This window comes from Uloborus diversus, chromosome 2 (assembly GCF_026930045.1).
Source record: "Uloborus diversus isolate 005 chromosome 2, Udiv.v.3.1, whole genome shotgun sequence".
NCBI classification, from domain to species: domain Eukaryota; kingdom Metazoa; phylum Arthropoda; class Arachnida; order Araneae; family Uloboridae; genus Uloborus; species Uloborus diversus.
This window is the reverse complement of record NC_072732.1, coordinates 98,867,903-98,889,026: the sequence shown is the minus strand read 5'-3', so window position 1 is coordinate 98,889,026 and position 21,124 is coordinate 98,867,903. Positions and strand designations below refer to the sequence as shown.

Here is a 21,124-nt window from a genome sequence, read left to right as displayed (position 1 = left end):
TAGGGTCGCAAAACACATAGCATTTGTATGAAATAATCTTTTTTTTTTTTATCAAATCAACTGCTCCTTTTTACTTTCTTCTATATCTAATATATAGAAGAAAGTATTGGATTCGTGCGAATTTTCGAATTTCGAATTTTGACGGATTCGAACGTTTTGAGGTGTGCTGAGTCCATTTCGACCATTTTTGGAAAATGTCTGTGTGTATGTGTGTATGTTTGTGTGTCACGTCTGTGTGTGACCATTTTTTTGTGGCCGCTCTACAGCAAAAACTACCGCATGAAATCGAACGAAATTTGGTACACATATGTGCCCCTATGTGAACTTGTGCCCATTGGTTTTTGGCGCAAATTCCTCCAAGGGGGGGGGGGAGCAATGGGACGTTTTTTGAGTTACGCGTGCTTGCTATTCCTCAGGAAGTAAGTGGCGGAATCAAACAAAATTTGGTCCATATGTTGCCATTAACAGGAACAGGTGCTGATTCAATTTTAGTGTCAATAACTCAAACGGGGGTTGAGCTATAGAACGTTTTTTGTCGTCAATTGTGACTGCTGTATCTCAAGAAATAATGAACAGAATGAAAGAAAAAATTTATCGGCAAGTGGCCCTTAGTGGGTATAAGAACTGATTTTATTTTGGTGTCAACAGCTAACTAGTATGTTGTGGCCATCACGAAACTTTCTTCTATATTTTTCTTTTTTTTTTTTTCTGATCCCTCCCCATGCTTGACGAGGAAGCAATATTCCCAACAAAAACAAAATGACACATGCAAAAACTTGACGACTATCCCAATGTCTGAATTATTGCAAAAGCAAAGCAAAGAGCGAAAATTGAAAGTTATTTTAAAAGCCTTGCTTGAATGAATTACAAACATTTTATTTGTTAACAAACATAAGATGGCAACAGTTAAAAATTTTAAATCATTGGGATAATATTTCCTATCATTTCCATACAATTAAAATCACGAGAAATACGCAGACGACAATCTATTACGATTTATCTTTCTTATTGTTGCATTAATAAAAATATTTTTATTCGCAAAAAAAAAAAAAAAAAAAAAAATCAACACCTCTTGGAGCGATCGGCGTCAAAATAGAACCAAAGCCTGTTTACATATGGATTCACATATATTCCAAATTTCAACCAGAACGTAGCATTACTTCTTGAGATAGGGCACTCAAAATGGAAAAAAAGAACGGGTGATTGCGCTACCCCCCTTTTTAACTGTTGACACAAAAATAAAATCAGTTCTTATACCCACTAAGGGCTACTTGCCGATAAATTTTTCTTTCATTCCGTTCATTATTTCTTGAGATACAGCAGTCACAATTGACGACAAAAAACGTTCTATAGCTCAACCCCCGTTTGAGTTATTGACACCAAAATTGAATCAGCACCTGTTCCTGTTAATACCAACATATGGACCAAATTTTGTTTGATTCCGCCAGTTACTTCCTGAGGAATAGCAAGCACGCGTAACTCGAAAAACGTCCCATTGCTCCACCCCCCTTGGAGGAATTCGCGCCAAAAACTAATGGGCACAAGTTCACATACGGGCACATATGTGTACCAAATTTCGTTCGATTTCATGCAGTAGTTTTTGCTGTAGAGCGGCCACAAAAAACTGGTCACACACAGACGTGACACACATACATACATACATACATACACACACACACATACATACACACACACACACAGACAGACAGACATTTTCCAAAAATGGTCGAAATTTACTCAGCACACCTCAAAACGTTCGAATCCGTCAAAATTCGAAATTCGAAAATTTGCACGAATCCAATACTTTCTTCTATATATTAGATATAGAAGAAAGTAATAAAATCACGAGAAATACGCAGACGACAATCTATTACGATTTATCTTTCTTATTGTTGCATTAATAAAGCTATTTTTATTCGCAAAAAAAAAAAAAAAATCAACACCTCTTGGAGCGATTGGCGTCAAAATTGAACCAAAGCCTGTTTACATATGGATTCACATATATTCCAAATTTCAACCAGAACGTAGCATTACTTCTTGAGATAGGGCACTCACAATGGAAAAAAAGAACGGGCGATTGCGCTACCCCCTTTTTAGCTGTTGACACCAAAATAAAATCAGCTCTTATACCCACTAAGGGCTACTTGCCGATAAATTTTTCTTTCATTCCGTTCATTATTTCTTGAGATACAGCAGCCACAATTGACGACAAAAAAACGTTCTATAGCTCAACCCCCGTTTGAGTTATTGACACCAAAATTGAATCAGCACCTGTTCCTGTTAATGGCAACATATGGACCAAATTTTGTTTGATTCCTCCAGTTACTTCCTGAGGAATAGCAAGCACGCGTAACTCAAAAAACGTCCAATTGCTCCACCCCCCTTGGAAGAATTCGCGCCAAAAACCAATGGGCACAAGTTCACATACGGGCACATATGTGTACCAAATTTCGTTCGATTTCATGCGGTAGTTTTTGCTGTAGAGCGGCCACAAAAAACTGGTCACACACAGACGTGACACACATACATACACACACACACATACATACATACACACACACACACACACACACAGACAGACAGACATTTTCCAAAAATAGTCGAAATGAACTCAGCACACCTCAAAACGTTCGAATCCGTCAAAATTCGAAATTCGAAAATTTGCACGAATCCAATACTTTCTTCTATATATTAGATATAGAAGAAAGTAAAAAGGGGGTAGCGCAATCGCCTGTTCTTTTTTTTTCATTGTGAGTGCCCAATCTCAAGAAGTAATGCTACGTTCTGGTTGAAATTTGGAATATATGGGAATTCATATGTAAACAGGCTTTGGTTCAATTTTGACGCCAATCGCTCCAAGAGGTGTTGATTTTTTTTTTCTTTTTCTTTTTTTTTTTATTTTTTTTTTTTTGCTAGTCATTTGCGTATTTCTCGTGATTTTAATTGTATGGAAATGATCGGAAATATTATCTCAATGATTTAAATTTTTAACTGTTGCCATCTTATGTTTGTTAACAAATAAAATATTTGTAATTAATTCAAGCAAGGCTTTTAAAATAACTTTGACTTTTCGCTCTTTGCTTTGCTTTTGCAATAATTTAGACATTGGGATGGTCGTCAAGTTTTTGCATGTGTAATTTTGTTTTTGTTGGGAATATTGCTTCCTCGTCAAGCATGGGGAGGGATCAGGGGAAAAAAATATGTATAGAAGAAAGTTTCGTAATGGCCACAACATACTAGTTTTTTTTTTTTTTTTTTTGCAATAAAATCAACTCGGATTTTTTTTTTTTTTTTTTTTTGCAAATAAAAAATAATAATAATTTATTAATACTAAATGCAAAATTTTAGTGCTAATTATTACCTCCAAGTAATCAAGAAGCCCCAAAAACCTTCAATTGATTGTTCTGGCATGATTTGGTGAGAAAATGGGGGGGGGGGGGGAGGGGAGAACACTCTAATAAACTTTAATACATTTCTTGGTTGCATCCCAAAATTACTGGGAAGGCGATAATTATAATCGCATGCATGTGGAAATCTTATTTTAATGAAAAGGCAATATCAAAATTTCATAAAAACATATTTTCCAAGGAATAAGGATTGAAGTGAGGGGGAAAAAAATCTATTTTCAACTTCACAACAGTTTTTTCAAAATTAATGCACGGGGAGAGCCAGGAGAGCAAAGGTAAACATTGGCGAAATTTTGGAAACTGTTGGTGTCGCTTCCAGACTCAATCACAATGGGGTAGTTTCCAAAATTTTAAAAATATTTTTTTCTAAAAGAGCATGCTTAAAACATAGGATCAGACCATTTTTTTAAATAATTTGTTCAAGTTTAATACTTTAAAAAAAATACTTATATCGGTGCGCTTTCATTATTTATGCTTCTGCCATAGGCTAATAATAAGAGTAGACCGAGCTTTCCCAGACTTGCTGATGAAAAAATTGGTTCAAGGATACATCATGTGACTAGTGGAAGGCTTGGCGAAAACTTTGGCGGCATGGTGGCGTGAACGTAATGGCGTAAACATTTTGCGTTAACGCAAAAATGTACTAATCGGTATCTTAAATTGAAATTTTAGGCAAAAATCTTACCGTTTGTCGATTCTTTTTGGGCGCTTACATCTTTAATTGCTAACAGAGTTATTGAAATTGACTAAAGAAAATGCACAATACGATCTAAACGAAAAACTCACTATATTAACAAAATATTTACAACTTAGAATAACAAATTTACAAATCGGACTCTATAAAAGCTCATTCTTCCGTGTTACATCAATTCTATTTGTTTTATTTCTCGCGGGCGTTGATCGTCTGCTACGATCAACGCCCACTGTTGCTAGGATATCCACCAGTCACATGGTTTGGTTTATGAGCAGCAAAAGGGTTGCCATAGCTCGGTCTACTCTTATTATTAGTCTATGGCTTCTGCCGATGACATCACAAATGATGAAATGCCACTCAGTGTTGCCATTCACAGATCAAAATATTTAATTCGCTTCTTTACTCACGTTTATTATCAACGATATGATTGATAGAATTTTAGTTCGCTTCTTGATCATCATAACGTGGAAACGTGTGGTAGAAAGATGCGCCAAAGAGCATCATTTGTGACGTCATCAAGACCGCCAATTGTTTGAACTAAGGCCCCTTTATATACGAGCCGACGCATCAGCTTAAAATTAGCCATTTTGAACCGGAGCGCGTGTTTGAGTGGTTGATTTTTCTGGCGAGTTTTTGCGTTTGGTGATTGTTCACTGTGAGCAATTATTAGGGGCACGTGAATTGTTTATTAAATAAAATATTATTCTTGGCAAATTTGGCGAAATACGAAACTTCGCTGTGGTAACCCAAGCAGCGCAAAAAAGTCCCATCCAAAATGGCTAAACTTAAGCTGATGCGCCGCACAGTGGTTCAAAACGACAAAAAAGCGGAAAAAATTCAATAACTTTGAATATTCTCAAAAAATGCTTTGGAAAATTGTTAAAATTGTTGCATGGTAATATTTATCTTCATGCTTGCTGATCGTATTCACTGCGAAACCCCGATTTTATCATCAGGTCCCAGTTTTTCCGTACACTAATAATATTAATTTAACTCGGATGGAAAGTTTGTTATTTATGAATTTCCCGCATTTTACGTTTTCCTTTTGCAGTTAAAAAAAAGAGAAAAAATGTTTTAAAATTAAGAAAAGTGTTTCCCTCTGTGCATTTTTAAACATAATCCACTCTGTTGAAAGTTAATCCATGAAAACAGAAACGCTTCTGCTCCATCCGTAGCTGATCTTAGGATTTTTCGGCCGCCAATGAAGATGAACAAGAAGAGGATACACAACTCGTCTCTTCTTTCAATACTACATTTAAGAGCTTAATAATAATGAAAGACTATTTTCTTTAACAAAAAGACCAGGAAAAAACTTTGCAAAGAGTTCCAATCCTGGAAGATGCTGTATTTACTTTGGATTCAATGACTCATTATTACTGACTATTTTTAACCTAAACGCCCGAATTCGTTACTTAATGTGTTAGAAGGATCTAAACTGGCGTGTACAATAATGTTCTTTTCGTAAAATATCGCATTTTTACATTTTATAAGCGTCATCGTAGCAACCTTTATTACTATTTCTTTTTCCTTATCTGATTTTTTTTTTTTTTTTTTTTTTTTTTACATTTCTCGTATTTTACGTTTTCCTATATTTTATTGGATTTGAATTGACGTTTTCCCATATTTTATGTATTTTATGTTTGATTCAGACCTCTGAGAAACGTGAAATCAGAGTCTGTAGTTCAAATTCATTTCTGTTTTTAGTGAAAAATTTAAATTAAATCAGTCGTATGCCACACGCAACGTTTATTTAATGCAATTGATACCCTCAAACAATATTTTCTGACAATGTTGACAAACTGAGAACAGCTTTATACTAGAATGATTTCGAAAAGGAAATCAGAAATTTCAAACGTTTAATGATTTTCTAATTTCATTGTTTTATAAACAGAATGGTTATTTAGCTTTTTATATAGAATTCTGTATGAGTTTTAAAAATTTCTTTCTCATATGTATCTTCTTAAAAGCCAAACGGGTCCGAAAATTGTTATTTTCAGGTTATTACTGCATTGCATATAGAATAATGCTCCGCATTAAGCTATAACAACGTAAATCTATTTAAAAAAATCCTCTGTGTTTACTGATGAATGTTTCAAAAGCCTCAACTTTAGGAAACTATAATCAAACGTTTTTAGGCTCTCCTGCAAAGTAGTGAAACTGTGACATACGTTAATCTGGAGCATGTCCAATTTGATGACCAATTTCTTTGATAAAAAGGCAATTTACCCCCGTCATACCGTTACGAGTTATTTTCTAACTTACTATATTAGTACAGTAAAACCTGTAAAGTTGACCACCTTTATAAGTTGACCACCTGTCTATGTTGACCGCTTTTGTCAGGAACGGAATTAGTCCTATGTTATATAATGAAGGAAAACCTGTGTAACTTGACCACCTCTCTATCTTGACCACATGTCTATCTTGACCACTAATGAACACCAAATTTGGTTTGGAGTATTGTAAAAAACCCTTTGTAAGTTGACCACTTGGTTTATTTTTAAAATTTTACTTAGCAAATTATTTTATTTTATTTTTTTATAGCTTTCCAAGAATATTTTTGATACCAGACCAGCATTTTACTAACTAAATGAAACAGCAGCATAACTAAACCTCCTTTTGAGCTTAACCACATGGGAAAACTACTAAGAACCCTATAGAAAAGTATAAAGTATTTTTTTCCAGTTGCAATATTTTGTGGCAACAATGGAATTGTGCTAAAGAGTAAAGTTACTTTCATTGCAGTATTTCTGGTGCAAGGGATTAAGAGATCCTACATTTTCATTTTCAACTGCTTTTTTGAACTATGAGTTTCCAACTTGTTGCTCTTTGTGTTATAGTTTTACATAAAATGGCTTCAAAAAGAAAGTTAGTTGAACTTGAGATTGATAAAAGGTATGAAATATTAAAATTAATTGAAAAGGAAGAAAGCCAGAGAAAAATAGCTGACACATATGAAATTTCTGAAATTAGTGTCTAATAAGTGCGCCAACTTCAATACGGAGTTATTTTGTTGAAAAGTAGATCATCATAGGGTTATAAATGTATAAAAAATTGGTAATTTTTGAGAAGCTATTAATTTTTAGGAACTATTAATATCAATGAGTAACTTTTCATAATTTTTTTTTGATCAATTTACTGAAATTTTAAATTTGCATGACACATTATGCGTCATTCCGGGAAAATAATCTTTAAAAATATTTGAATAACATTTTAAATTATTGTTTCAAAGTAATGCCAAACAATGAAAGTGAGTTGAACAGAAAGAGTAAGTGTCAATCAATCAAAAAATGAATACATGGTGCAAGAAGTGACAAAAAAAAAAAAAAAAATCATTACCCCCCTTTATAAGTTGACCACCTGTCTAAGTTGACCACCAAAGTACTGCACCGCAAGTGGTCAACTTACACAGGTTTCACTGTATTCGTAAATAGCGAAGATCAAACAAAAACATCTGCCATGACTGCAGTCGCAGGTGGTCGCAGCTAAAATGTTGTTGTTTATTTACAGGAAGGATTAAATTATTGATACATGTAAATTTTAGCCCACCGGAAGCCGCCGATAAAAGTATATTCCACAATCCTTTTCATTATATTTTTAAGAAAATAATGTTTTTCTATTTCAGGTAGTTTTCAATTTTGATAAATTTTTAATTTTTAACTGCAATGTAATATGCATCCTGTAAGTGTGAAAAACCAATCAGAAATGACCCTTATTGAATTTTAGTCCCCCTTATTGAACGAATGAATTAAAACTGAAGTATAAGGCGTCCGTCCGAAAAAGTAAAAACATAATTATTCAACAATCTCGGCCTATTTTTGTAAAAACGAATTTTTTATTTCAAAAAAACTCTTATGGAGTAAGTTACTACAACTCAAGGACTAAGTAATTACGGCATGAAATATTTTTTATCTTAAAACTTAAAAATGGCTATTTTTTTCCGCCCTTGAACCACTGTGCGCCGGCCTATTTATATAGCGGCCTTAGTTTAAACTAATTTTAACTTATTCCCTGCACGATTTGAAAGTTTTAATGCTTTTTACTGTTGTAAATGAAAGTTACCTAACATTTTTTTCTAAAAACATTGTACCAAATAAACTGTTTAGCTACCCTGAACTGACTTTTTTAAATGGTTTGCAATTAGATATCTAACCGATAGAATATTGAATATTTTTTAAACATTACCAATCTGTAATTAACCATAAAATGATTTATTTGTATAATTAACATTCTCTAATATTTTCACTGAGATAAGACATATTATTCCACGTAAGCAAGGGTTGCTTACGTAATTATTTTTGGGCATTAACCAACAATTTGAATTTCTTTCAAAAAAAAAATAAATAAATAATTTGAATTTTGTCATCTTGAATTCAAATTATGTTTTTCGCAATCACGAGTGTGTGTGTATATGTAAGCGTGTGTGTTTGTGTGTGGGGGGTATGTGTGTGTGTGTGTAGGCATGTGTGTTTGTGTCTGTGTGTGGGTAGTTGTGTGTATGTGTGTGGGGGGTATGTGTATGTGTGTCGGGGGGTATGTGTATGTGTGTGTGTAGGCATATGTGTTTGTGTCTGTGTGCAGGCATGAGTGTGTGGGTAGTTGTGTGTATGTGAGACTGTGTATGTGTATGTGTGTAGGTGTATGTATGTGTGTGTAGGTGTATATATGTATATGTGTGTAGGTGCGTGTATGTATGCGTGTAAGTGTAGGATATTGACGAAACCTGGAGACGGTTTTCGCTAGACGTGCAGCATCGTGAGGACCCGGTCGACAGTGATGCTGCGGAGGGTGGCGGTGGGAAAAATGATGGGAACGTCAAAAACAGTCAAATGAAAGCAATAAGCAATCGTGATTGCTCAAAAAAAGAAAGAAAGAAAGAAAAGTTCAAGAAGCATATTTTTAATTTTAGTTAGGTTTGAATTTTAAATTGCACATTTTATACAGAGAACATAAAAGATTTTTTAGCAATGATGTCATCTGAAAAAAATTACATATTAAGCCCAGATTCAACGTGGAAAAACATAGAGTATGTTTACTTCCAAAATTCCCAATATTCCCCAAAGTTCCGGGTTTATTCCCCAAAATTCCCGGGTTTATTCTCGTAGCTCCAAAACTGAGGGTTCTTTGCATCTCTACTCATACTACTTACGATCATTCTAGTCATCCAAGTGTGACAATGTCAGATACGAAAATATTTTGCAACGTAAACCACTCGGAAACTGACCCTGAGTAGTATATATTGCTAAATTACTAATATCTGCTATGATCGAAATGGGAAGGTTGGGCACTGGGAACTTTGGGCGCCGAGCATTTTGGGCGCCCAATCTTCCTAGACCGAGAATAGGGGATTCGGGATTTCTCCATCGTAAATTTTGCGAAATTGATGATGTCCTGAGGGACCATTTTTAATTTATTTCTGGTGTTTAAACAAACGGGTGGGGCTGGAGGGGGGGGGGGCGAGGGCCGGGCTTTTTTGGGATTTTTCAAAATTGAAGTCTTAAAGGCTCAATTCCAAGCTTTATTTGCAAGCCTGGGAAAGGGGGTAGATAGGAGACAGGAATGAAGATATTCCCCGAAATTTTTACGATCTTTTTAGAAAAATAATGGGGAGGGGGGGGGGTTAAAAGTTCTTTAGGTGGCGCTTAGCCCCCTATTTTGCACGCCAATTGACAGCAACAACAGTGAAGTAATTAATTTTAGTAAATGAATGGTTAAATGTGTTTAAAAAAGTAATTGTTTTTTTTTTTTTTTTGTACTTTCAGGAAAGTATTAAGCATATTTTTTCTAAAAATATTATTATCAGACACAATTAGAGGTAAACTAGACCCATGTACGCCGACGGAACCAAATATGGGGGGAGAGGTGGGGTTCACTTGCATTCAAATCGCGAAAAAAAATTTTTTTTTTCATCAACGTTTTTTTCTTGTTTATTTTTAACTAGCTGCATTGCCCGACTTTTTGCACGGTCTACCTCGAAAAAAAAGTGTTTTGTCAAGTGAAGAGTGTTTAACCATCATGCTTCAATTAGAGAAAAAAATGCTACAAAATTTCCCGTCAAAATACATTCTCAAAGAGAGAAAATTTCAAATCAAAAGTTCCTGGAAAAAATTAAACGAACTCCCCAGAAATACAACTTACCTCAAAAAAAAAAAAAAAAGGCCACAAACGAGAGAAGAAAAAAAAAGTGGCAACCTTCTGAACGCTAAGTTAAAATCATAGACTAATAATAAGAGTAGACTGAGCTATGGCAACCCTATTGCTGCTCATAAACCAAACCATGTGACTGGTGGATATCCTAGCAACAGCGGGCGTTGATAGTAGCAGACGATCAACGCGAGCGAGAAATAAAATAAATAGAATTGATGGAACACGGAAGAATGATCTTTTATGGAGTCCGATTTATAAATTTGTTATTCTAAGTTGTAAATATTTTGTTAATATAGTGAGTTTTTCGTTTAGATAGTATTGTGCATTTTCTTTATTCAATTTCAATAACTCTCTAATCAATTAAAGATCCAAAAATAATCAGCAAACGGTAAGATTTTCACCTAAAATTTCAATTTAAGATACCGATTAGTGAATTTTTGCGTTTACGCAAAACGTTTACGTTATTACGTTCACGCCAACGCTGACGTAGCAGCTCCAAATGAAATAAAAGTTACTGAAAACTGTGATCAAAAACTAATGCCAAAATAATGCATAACTAAAAGAAAAACAGTTCAATCTCTGCACCTGGAAAAAAAAAATTATAATGAAAATACATTACGTCTTAAAATGCATGTCGAGTGCCAAACTATAGATAATGTTGCCATCTAGCAACCATGCTGCCAAAGTTTTTGCCAATCCTTCCACTAGTCACATGATGTATCCATGAACCAATATTTCAGCAGCAAGCCTGGGAAAGCTCGCATATTGACCGTTCCCAAGCGGTAATTCTGTAATCCACGCTATGGCTTGGTTTCTTCCATGCTCGATAGATGGCGCCACTACTTTTTCATAATTTTTTTGCTTTCTTTTTAAAAATGTCTTGTGTCTTTTGAAGTTTTAACCATGGATAGCCTATCATCCGGCTTTACTTATTCAAATATTAATGTTACAAACGATCAAAACGAAAATTTAACTTACAAAGTAAAAGAAATCACTGATGAAAATGCTGCAAATGTAAGTTTTAAAATTATTTTTTCTTAATTTAATTGCGGATAATCCCGAAAAAAAAAAGAAAAGATGTTATTAAAGGGACAGAACAGCCGATAAAAATGTGAAAATTCATGTGCCTAAAGGTTTAACGTTGTAATTAATACTTTAATCAACGGTCTAATTGATACAACTATATCAATTAGAAAACATTATATGCAGTATTCGGGGGGGGGGGCGGGAGTACATGTATATAGTGTGAAATGTAAGTCAGAACAGCAATTTTACAAAAGTACTCCAATAGGCTTTCTAGTTTTTTATTTATTTATTTATTTTATTTTTTTTTTTTGAAAAACACAAAGACACACACACACACACATATATATATATATATATATATATATATATATATATATATATATATATATATATATATATATATATATATATATATATATATATATATATATGCCAATGATTTTTTTGTGGTGGGGGGTGTGATCGCTTCCTTTTGGGGGGGGACACATTCACCCTTAGTTTTATTTACCCATGTTTTGTAGCATTTTTTAAAATGAATTTTCTGTTTAGTTTGTTCTTTAAGTTTTGTTGTTTTTTCCACCAGTACTTACATGTTCTTTACTTAATTGCTATGTTGGGCCTTTTTTGGTTAAAAATTTTTTCGATTGTATTTGTGTTTTAATAAAAATTGAATTAACTTCTCTTTTGATTGGCTTATACAGATTTAACTTAAATATGCTTGTTAATTTTATACACAGAACTGTTACAGCAACACAGTGAAGATACAAAAAGTACTTGGCGTGTTGCAACAACATATCCGAAATCAGGGAGATTTAATAAATACAGAATCAGCTATCGCTGTGTGCTTGACAGACAGAATAGTTTCTGGGGATGGTCCTTCAAAGCATACAGGATGCACTGCTAAATTGACAATCACAATACAAAGGCAAGTTACATTTAATTAAATGTATATATAACAGGGTTTGAAATAGGGTTCAATTTCTAGAAGGGGAATGTCCCCCGTTACTTCAGATTCCAGGGGGGATTTTTTGAATTTCGGGGAGAATTTTTATAAGTTCTGAAAATTTGTTTACAATTTTTTTTATAATTCATTTTTATTTCATTTTTCTATTTATTCATTTTTAAATTATAATTTTTTTGGTGTAATATCAGTCCCACATTTTCAAATAATTATTCCTTAATTTTGCAATTTTACTTTATTATTTCATTTTCAATAAAATATTTTACAACTGAGTAACATCACATACACTCAATTATTTTTTTTAAATAGAACATTTTCTGGTTCTAATTATCCGAATGGGGTTCGGTCCCGATTGTTTAGAAAAATATTTCTACTGAACAAAGACTTTTTTTCTGGCGATCAAAAAGTTAAAGTAAAAAGTTGCCTATAATTTTCCAAAACGGACTGTCGTTTCCAGCAGTTTTCGGATCGCATTTCGACCGGCGGATCGGAATTAGTTGATATTGGCGGATCGGAATCGGTTGATGTAACCAGTTCTGTGTATAAAATTAACAAGCATATTTAAGTTAAATCTGTATAAGCCATTCAAAAGAGAAATTAATTCAATTTTTATTGAAACACAAATACAATCTAAAAAATCTTTAACCAAAAAAGGCCCAACATAGCAATTAAGTAAAGAACATGTAAGTACTGGTGGAAAAAACAACAAAAGTTAAAGAACAAACTAAACAGACAATTTTTAAAAATGCTACAATACATGGGTAAATAAAACTAAGGGTGAATGTCCCCCCCCCCAAAAGGAAGCGATCACACCCCCACCACCAAAAAAAAAAAAAAAATCATTGGCATACATATATATATATATATATATATATATATATATATATATATATATATATATATATATATATATATATATATATATATATATATATATATATATATATATATATATATATATATGTGTGTGTGTGTGTGTGTGTGTTTTGCAAAAAATTAATAAATAAATAAACTAGAAAGCCTATTGGAGTACTTTTGTAAAAGAGCTGTTCTGACTTACATTTCACACTATATATATATGTACTCCCCCCCCCCCCAATACTGCATATAATGTTATCTAATTGATATAGTTGTATCAATTAGACCGTTGATTAAATTATTAATTACAACGTTAAACCTTTAGGCACATGAATTTTCACATTTTTTTCTTAAATTCCAATAATTTAAATCGGCTGTTCTGTCCCTTTAATAACATCTTTTTTTTTTCGGGATTATCCGCAATTAAATTAAGAAAAAAAAATTAAAACTTACATTTGCAGCATTTTCATCAGATTTCTTTTACTCTGTAAGTTAAATTTTCGTTTTGATCGTTTGTAATATTAATATTTGAATAAGTAAAGCCGGATGGTAAGCTATCCATGGTTAAAACTTCAAAAGACACAAGACATTTTTAAAAAGAAAGCAAAAAAAATCATGAAAAAGTAGTGGCGCCATCTATCGAACATGGAAGAAACCAAGCCATAGCGTGGATTACAGAATTACCGCTTGGGATCGGTCGATATGCGGAAAGCTCGGTCTACTCTTATTATTAGTCTATGGTTAAAATGAAATCACGCAAACGATAATTTTCCGCTCTAAAATTTCTATTCCATTACGCTTCGCAGTGCTTTTTAATTTTTTTCTGGTGATTTTACAGCTTTTTTTTTTTAAACTCGAAGGAAACGAAGGAACTCTATGGGTGTTTTTCGCGGACTTTCGAATGGGACCTGAATCAAAGAAATCGGATAATTATTTTGGGTGGAATGAACCATTTAATGCCATTTTCGGGCTTTAAAAATAAAATTCGAACGGTTCATCGGACGTAAACTGTGGTTTTGTACAGAGAACATGCACATATATACACACACATATACACACATGTTCTTTGTTATATTTTTATACAGTGGCTCCTAAAATTGTTCGTACACCTTGAAATTTTGTAGTAAAACAAAAATAACGCAAAACTGAATTCGAATATGAAGTTCAATTTTTTTTTCACACCATTCCTATGCCATTCTGAATAAAACACAGTAGTGTTTTCAAAATATTGCCAGATTTAATTTTTGAAATTAGTCAAAAAACGAAGAGAAAGAGAAAAAAAAAGAAAATTAATTTGAATTCTGAAATTTTGAATTCAAATTATATTTTTCGCAATTACGAACTGAGATAGGACCCTACTCACTGGAGTTATTGTTCCTTAAAACGTCCCATTGCTCCACCTCCCCTTTGGTGGAATTCACGCCAAAAAATAACGGGCACAAGTTCACATAGGGGCACATAAGTGTACCAAATTTCGTTCGATTTCATGCGGTTGCTGTAGAGCGGCCACAAAAAACTGATCACACACATCATACGTGACACACACACACACAGACATTTTCCAAAAATGGTCGAAATGGACTCACAAACCTCAAAACGTACGAATCCGTCAATATTCGAAAATTTGCACTTATCCAATACTTTCTTCTATATATTAGATATAGAAGAAAGTAAAAAACGAAGAGGCACAGGTTTAAAGGGACACATGTTCGAGAAGCAGAGGAGGGAGGGTGAATAGGGGCGGGCCAGTCCGCCACTGATCGTGGTGTACGTTCTTACGTGATTGCAATTTGTCCTTTGCTCAACATGAACTAATTTCTTTTTTATTTTTGAGCAATCACATTGCTTATTGTTCTCACTTGACTGTTTTTGGCGTTCCTATGACTTTACCCCCCCCCCCCCGCCTTCCTCTGCAGCACCACCGTCGACCGGCCCGTAAAGATGCTGCTCCTCTAGCGAAACCTGTCTCCAGGTTGCGTCCATATCCTGAATGCATACGCATACATACACACCTACACACACTGAAATGGGAAGATTGGGCGCCGTCGATTGGACTCCGCAGATTGAGCGCCGGGAACTTTGGGCGGCGAGCATTTTGGGCGCCGGGAACTTTGGGCGCCGATCACTTTGGGCGCTGGGAACTTTGGGCGCCGAGCATTTTTGGCGCCGGGAACTTTGGACGCCGAGCACTTTGGGCGCCGGGAACTTTGGGCGCCAGGAACTTTGGGCGCCGAGCACTTTAGGCGCCGGCAAACACTACTTGAATTGATGAAACTATTTCCATGTTAGATGAATTAAAGTCACCAAAAAATCCGTATATCACGAAATTTATGGGGTTTTTTTTCGGTTTTTCAGAGTAACGTAAGTGTTTGTTTACATTCGTTGAAGTGTAGTGTTGGTGTTAATTCTGCCTCTTTTTAAAAAAAAAAATTCTGCATATTTCAACTTAGTTATGAAGCTTTTTATGACATTTCATTGTGTGTTGAAGCATCTTATGCAATGTGTATATCATAAAATTTTGTTTATAATCCCTGAATGAACCACCATGATCATGTTCTATATTGTGTTGCTGCTATTATTTTTCTCGCTAAACACATTCGTTACACATTTTTCACAAATTAAAAGCTATTCACATAGATTAAGTAAACCGTGTTTCCCTAATTTTATGTATTTTTTTTAAAAAATAAGATAAATGTTTGTTTACATTCGTGGTACCTAAATCCTTCTACGTTATATCTTATGCTGGTACCGTTTATTCTACTGATATTAAATTCTACCTAGAATTTATTAGTCTTTAATTTTATTCTTATGGTTCACAATAAGTTTAAAAAAAAATGCAAGCTATTGTCTATGTTCACTGAAACACCCATGTTCCATGTTGTGACGCATCAATTTTCACTGTTCACTAACTACTGCAAGTTTTCCTTACATTAAAAACCATTTGCATTGGTAATAGATCAGTCACAGTCAACAAAATGAACTGTATTTCATGCATTTTATGTACTTCTTTTGTTTTTGAGAGCAAGACAAGTGTTTGCATTTGTACAGCCAATATCTGCCTGTCCTGTGTTGTTTCATTTGCTATCTGATTTTCTGCTGTGATTTATAGTATTTTTAGATATTAAATCTATTACCTCTTGAACGAAAAGTTGTTGGAGCTACACATAGTTAATGATATACGAGAGCAGTACATGGATTCAGAGAGGTTGAAAACAGGGTTGGCAAAAACCCGGGTTTTTTTTAAAAAAGCCCATGGACCCAGGGTTTTTTGGGTTTTTTTAAATAAAACCCAAAAAACCCAACTAAAGCTGGGTTTTTTAAAAGAAATGTGGGTTTTTTTGTCTTTTTTTAGGGAAAAATGTAGGGTACTTGTAGCATATTGTAGCGAAGTATATGAACAAAGCACAAGAATTGTCTTGGGGTAAAAAAAGCTGGAAAACTAGTTAAAATTCAACATTTTCTGAAGAAGAGTATGAAAGACGACAAAACCCAAGAATGGTGAAGTTTCAGATTTTTTAGTTTCCATGATTACCAACAGTTAAGGCAAAATTACTTCTTGAGTGATAAAATCTATTGTTCGTTTTTAATTACTACTTTTTTTTTTTTTTTGCATTTTACTTTATTGCATTTTATTTTTTTATGCAAAACTACTGTAGAACCTCAAGTAGTTTAAATCCCTATTTACTGAATTCCAGCTTAATCAAGACATTTCTTTGAATTTTATGTTGCCTGTTTTTCTATTTCTGTGTACAGATTAAGAAATATTAAACTTTTTTGTAAGATAATGAAAATACTGTACATCCTATTCTGTTTTCTGTCCGACCATTTGTAAAACCTGTTAATTTCTAAAAAAAAATATAACTTGTTAATTCGAAATTTGTGACGTGTCGGGTTGCAGAAAATAATTCACATGAAAGCCTTTTTAGCTAGAGTAGTTTCCTCTGTACAATCTACAAATATTGAGAAAACCAGACGTGACAGGACTTAGTCAAGATAATTTGAGTTATTTATTGACCAGTTAAAGATAAAAGTTAAATATATATTTTTTAAATCTTTGAAGTATTTTTAATGCCGTTAAGAGTTAAGAAATACTATTAAAGTTCAAAATTCATTTTTATGTCCATTATCTGTGGTGAAGAACAAACAAAATAGAAGTTTAAATTGTAAAAATATTTAAATTAATTATTTTTTTAAAAAACTTCGCAAAAAATTAAAAAAAACCCAAAAGTGGGCTAAATAATAGGTTTTTTTAAATGGGTTTTTCAAAAAAAAAAAAAAAACCCATTGGGTCCAATCCGGCCAACCCTGGTTGAAAACCACTGTTCTAGATTACCTCCTCTTAATTTAATTTAAGAAAACTTTAAATTGGATGGAAGTCGTTCACATAAAGTTTTAGTGATACCAGTTTCCAAAAGTATGCTAATAATTTTTTCCCCCATGAGCAGCGATTGAAATCGCTGGCAGTCCGCTAGTCCAAGGCCAGTGAAAACTCAAACCCAAGCCCTGCTTACCGAATTGGCAAACTAGATTGTGGCCTGGGATCCCAAAAGGCCCGTAACTATTTTGGCTAATGGTTAAAATTGTAAGGATTGACTACAGATGAGCCCCTACAGCCTAGGGCCCCCTGATGTCTTAATCCCGGGTCCTGGTCCCACCACCATGAAATAGAGTTCAAGTCCCTGAGACTAAAGTCGGTGCAAACCTAATCTGGCAGCATTGTGAAGTCTACGCAGATCTTTTTCACAACATTGTGATACTGTCGGAGTATTGGGTTAGACTTGCTCCAACAATAGTAGTAATAGTAGTTAATGATCATCTCTAATTCAGAAATATCATATTATTTACAGCTTTAAAATTTTATTTTTAAATTTGCAGTAATTTTGTTTGATTAAATTGAGGTAAATTTTTCTTAGATGAATTTTTAATTAAAGCCAATTATAACTACATTTTGAAGATTTTACAAAAAATTAAAAATTAAGTAAAATGGTTACAATCTGATGTAGGAACACATTTCTAGTTTAACTGCATTTGTTGTTTAGTTGACCAGTTATTCTGTTAACGGACTAGTTACTTTTTCTAAGGATTTCTAACACTGCCATTAGCATAATATATTGAATACTTTTGGATTTTTATTTCATATCTGATTATATGTAAAATATTTATGATTTTGTATTCTGTATTTAATTTAACGAAGCAACTGTCAAAAATTAATTGGAGTTATTAAAACTTGAAACATTGTGTGCAATTAGTTTTGTGAGTGGTGGCACTAGCCAGACATTTCAAAATGTAACTTGTTTTCGTACCGTTAACAAGTTTTTAATACATCACAAAATACCACAATATGGATTTACAAATTGTTATTCAATGTTTCGTGTACAAATTTTCTAAAGTTGAATTCGTGGAAAAGTTCTGAATTTTTTTGAATTTTTATTTCAGTACTTTGCTTCTTTCAAATCTCGAGAAAAGTGCTGGTGAGAGAAAGCTTCTTGCTAAAGAAGCAAACTCTCTAGAATTTCAAAATCACATGTTCATCCTTTATGATGGTGATGGTTTAGATATTATGGGGAATGTTCAGGCAAGCATGAAAGAAAAGTTGTACAGTGTATTGATAATGAAACTTTGGAAAAGCTTTCAGAACAATAATTTTACAATTTGTTCTCTGTTGCAGCATTCTTAATTTATTTTCGATTATTACAGCTCATAATGATCATTTAATTTTACTTCTGTCATTTTCTGAGCTATTTTTAAGGAAAAAAAATTAGCCCAGGTCTAACGAAATTAAACCTATAATGCTATGTGTATTTATTTTTTATTATTCAGTGTTCTAGAACTTGTACTTATTTTATTTCCTCACATATTGATTTTTTCCCCCTTTTTCAATCATTGACACTTAATTGAAAGTAACTGCTTTATGTATTAAATGAAATTGTAAGAGTTTAATACCTTACATTTTAAAAACCACCAGAAAGAAATCTTGAAGTAGTGAAATCTGACAGTCAGTAGTCAGTACAAATCCTATTATAAAATAATTATGATAGACTTATTATTCAAACAATGTGTTGGAATTTAACCTTAAAACACAAATTTATTCAACTTTTTAAACATTTAACTTTTCTTATCATTAATTTTAAATATTATTTTTATTTCAGATTCCAACTCTATATTTTATTGTGTAAATTTCATTGTTTTGATCTGAAATATTGTGCAAATTTTAGACAATTGAAACACTGAGAAGTAAATGGACATTTTCGAGTTTTGAGTAAAAAACCTTTGAAGTTGCAGTCTTAGGTAGGCCTTCATTAACCGGTTTGGGGCCCGTCACAAATGACTTTTACAAGCCCCCTCCAAATTGTTTACAACTACGTCTCTTTACATATTTTACCCCTCCTTTTAAAAATCTTAGGCCCTCTTCAGTCTCGAGCCAACAGGTGTCCTTTCTCCACCCCCCCCCCCTGCTATTAGTAATATCTCTTACCCCAAAACAGAGGAGAGGTTCACCTACCTTTTGTCCTCTAGTTGGCTCCAAATTTTTAATTTTTGCACTTACATCCCTTTGCTTCTCACTACTTCAATTGCGGATTTCAGCTCAGTGAGTTTGAGAGTCGACTGTATGTACTTTACAAGATGTTTTTTATTTACATTTTTAAAATGCGCTATATGATATATTTATACCTTAGATAAGTTTTTTTTTTTTGTAGATTTTCTTGAATGTAAATAGCAAAATAGTTTAAATATCCCTTTTGTTAACTTTTCTCTTTTTTGGAGGATTGGTATAATTTTTAAAATTAAGAAAAAAATGTTAGGTACAGATTCCAAATTCTCAAAATATCCTTGGAATGAGTGATCATTGAAATCAGTAGTATTCATTATCTTTTACATTTAGAAAAACAGCTGATTTTTATCGGTACCATTCACAACAACTGCATCGCCATGGTTTAAATTTCCAAAATCTCAGTTCCATACCATGATTTTTTCTTTAAATTACTTGATATGGTTGTAGTAGATTTATTAACTGAAAATTAATCTTTGTCTTCTTTGTTTCCCATATTTCTACAATTCTTATTATAATGTCTTTTGTGAATGAATTTTTGGTAGTAAGTATAAAATGTAAATATATTATATATACATTAGTTCCTTTTTCAGATGGCATTGTTAAATGGTTTGATTTGTCACACCTGACTACAGAAACAAGGCTCAGCTACATTTGATCACAGATACAGCATACATGCATTTCGTGGTTATGAGGAGCCCTTTTCTTCAATGCAAAAGAAGTGAGCTTATTGATGACGTCTGGCAGAAAACAGAATGTAGACAAAAAAACTGTAATAAATGTAAATAAATGCAGCGGCTTACCGCAATGCAAATTTATATGAACCTTTGATATCTTTTAAGGGATTTCTGAAAATCATAGGCAGCTGGTACACCACAAAAGTGGGGATTAAAAGAAGTGAGGAGGCTTCGGTGTATCCAAAGCTGAACTTGTACTGTAAAATTGGGCTATGTTATTAGTTTTTAACATTACTGGTTAAAAGAGCCTCTATAAATATCAAACATAGCATGAAAAATTTCATTGGATGACCATTGTAAACTACCCATTTCCAATTAATGGTTCTATTCTCATGAAATATGACATTTTGAAACGAGGGAGCAGTTTCCCCTCCCGTACGAGAAGTCTATATTGAAAACTTAACAATATTGGAAGCTGGGGGTAATATTTTCCTTAATCTTCCTACCAAAACAACATTGGATTACTTGTAATTGTGTAAACATTCATGATAGGAAAAAATTAAATCAACACATTAAAAATTAATTAAAAAACAATAGTGAATAGTTTTTTTTTTTTTTTTTTTTAAGTCTATCCCACTTTTGTTCTTCAAAAGAGAGTTTCTGAAAAATTTATATTTAAATAATTCACTTTAAGGATAAATGCATTTCTAGGAAATGAATATTTGTTACTTCTCTGATATTTCTTAATTAAATACCCGTTGAAAAAGAAAGGCATAAAAAGTAAAACAAATATATACTACTAGACTT

The 21,124-nt window shown here is 33.2% G+C and overlaps 1 protein-coding gene across 1 annotated transcript in view; it reads left to right on the top strand.

Annotated features, from left to right (window-relative positions):
- The window catches only part of LOC129235300 (serine/threonine-protein kinase 40-like), an 89,396-nt gene that overhangs the window by 35,601 nt on the left and 32,671 nt on the right, over positions 1–21,124 (top strand). The gene's annotated exons all lie outside the window — the stretch shown is intronic.